The sequence below is a fragment of the Gavialis gangeticus genome, unplaced genomic scaffold (genome assembly GCF_001723915.1).
Source record: "Gavialis gangeticus isolate Ggan-Ray unplaced genomic scaffold, GavGan_comp1, whole genome shotgun sequence".
Lineage (NCBI taxonomy): Eukaryota > Metazoa > Chordata > Crocodylia > Gavialidae > Gavialis > Gavialis gangeticus.
Window position 1 is genome coordinate 41529233 of NW_017729022.1, and position 2603 is coordinate 41531835.

Genomic DNA, 2603 nt, shown 5'->3' on the forward strand with positions numbered 1-2603 from the left:
TAAGAGCTAACAACCCAAAATTGCTCCCTCTGGAATCAACAAAGATTTGCCTTCTACTTCACTTGGGACCAGAACATTCCTGCATGAGATGCTGCTTAATGTATTACTGTCTTAAGAGCAGAGGCTTGGAGAACTCAGATCCCCCCCACCAGAGCAGTGGATTTACTTTCTGTGGTAGCTATGAATATACTTCTCCTTTGTCCTATGGAATTTCAGAAGGAATTCTTCTCCCTGAGAAGATCCCTCCCATTCCTCCCTCCAAGTTGGTGGGGTTCTTCTAGGCATAACTAATCCCCAAGGTTAAGTACGGACAGTCATAAATCAATTAAAACTTTGCAGGCTAGTCTAAGCTACGTAGATTGGAGCAATAAGCAAGTGAACACACATTCACTTTTGATTCCATAAACGTATCCACATGCCTCCAGTGTCCCAGGCTAGAAGCCAGGGGGCCCTAGAGCAGGCCTCCCTGCTTGGCTAGAGCAGACAAGCTCCCCCCTCTGGTGGGGCGGGAGAAGGGGGAAGGGGAGGCTATGGGGAAGGAGGAAAGTATGCTGGTATGCTGGGGGACTATGAGTTAACTTGAATCTGGAGGGGATATAGGATGGAAGTTCAATAAACCAATTTAACCTAAATCAGTTAAGTCTGATACTACGTCCTCCCAGGTTTATCTTAAACCAGTTTCAGCCATTTTGAAAGCAGTTTATGTGCACTGAACTTCCGTTGAGTTAGAGTTTTGAACCAGTTTCCAATCACTTATACCAGTTTACATGTAACTGCTGTCCCTAGCCCAAAAGAATAACTTCTATTACTGCAGTTGGTTTTTGTCTTGCCATTTTTAGCACAATTATTCTGAAATACCCTGGTCTTGCTTTCTGAGAAATCCAACATTGTAAATGTTCTGTACACGTTGGTTGCATAATATACTTCTGCTTCATAAGGTTGTTTATGCTGTATATGTCTCATCTGCACTACTTTTTCAGATGTTCACCTGTAAAAAAAAAAGTTAAAAGCTTTAGGACTGATGGAAATTAGATCCTTGATGCAAGGGACCATGAATCAGTTGCATGTTACAAATGCAGCTTGGAATTGCATCAGCAGTTTCATGTCACTTAATTCTACTGGTGGCACATCTAAATAGCTAGGAAATGGCTCATTTCTGCATCCTAACTGATAGGAGGTTTTGTTCAGGAATCTGAAGTACAAAACTGAGCTCAGGGAACGAAGAACTAGGCCCTAACCAGTGTTATCTTAACCACTAATCCAAACCTTGTATAATGGCTAAGAATCAAAATGGAGTAATTTTGACTTGGTTATTCCTATACTTATTAGCTATGTTCTCTTTATGCAAAGCAAGGAGGATCACCAAAGAGAATCACCGTTAAATTATCTGGGAAACAGGTTGCATAAAACAAATATTTTGGGGAATATTCATTACGTTTTTTTAAAGCAGAAAGTTAGCTGAAGAATTTGTCTTGAGAAAAAGTCACCTGAACGTACACAGCCAGAATGCAGAGGCAGATGAAACACCTGACTCATGCGAAATCACTTCTTTTTGACTCATTTATGTACTCTTGGATGGGTGGGGTGGGGAGGAGAAACGGAAAGAAATCAGCATCCTTATCTTGTCATACACAGAGGAGACATTCACAAAGCCCTACACTGAGTGGTTAATTTTCTGCTGTGCACCAATACAACTAAAATCACAGTGCCTGACACACAGCAATCCTCTATCTAAGACTAAAATGGCTGATCCAGACAGCAATTTCTGACCCCCCCAAAAAACCTCATCAATGAAATGCAATTTCTTACAAGGGGCATTTCCATTCTTCTGCACCCCCCTCCTCGCTTTGTTTGGCCGGGCAACAATGCGCTGGGAGCTCTGCCATCCCCAGGTCCTGCATCCCCCCACAACAAGACAAAGCCTAGCAGAGAAAACCAAAACCCGCCTGCCTGGCTGGTATCACACTTAGCAACCCACAAAGGAATGCCCTGAAGATGGATGTTGGCATTGAGGGGCATGATCAAGGGAAGTCAAAAAGCAGGACACAAAAAATAAAACGGGAGGCATGAATCGGCCCCCCCTGGGCTGTGATGTGATGCCTGTGGGGGGAAGGGGTTCCTCTTTAAAAAGATGGCAGGGGGGAAAAAAAATAAAAGCCTCGAGGGAAGAAGATGAAGGTTGAGGAGAGGTCCTCATTAACATACCCACCCAAACATGGCTGACATCACAGTGCACCAGCCGGCAGCCCGCCCGGGGCTGCTCCCACCAGACTGGCGGCAGGGCGCGGGGAGAGGGAGGGGGCCCTCGTCATTGGGCCCGGGCCAGAGACAGCAGCGAGGAGGGAGCAGCCTCCGCCTCCCCTGCCTCTCCACCCCACCTCGGAGCCCGCAGCTCCCTCCCTCGGCCCCGGGCTCCAGGCAGCCCTGAGCGGCGGCGAATGGGGGGCTGCCCTGGCGCCAGGCTGCCTGACGCGCCCCACCTGGAGCGGGTGCGGGAGCCGGCGCCCCCTGCCCCCAGCACGGCGAGGGCTTTGCCGGCGGGGAGGCTCCCCTGCTCCTGCAGCGAGCGGACACGTCGCCCCCCTCCCCCCGCTCCCCTCCCC

At 48.4% G+C, this 2603-nt stretch overlaps 1 protein-coding gene across 2 annotated transcripts in view; it reads right to left on the reverse strand.

The window, feature by feature from the left end:
- The window catches only part of SLC6A15 (solute carrier family 6 member 15), a 65466-nt gene that overhangs the window by 62207 nt on the left and 656 nt on the right, over positions 1–2603 (reverse strand). The window lies entirely within an intron of this gene.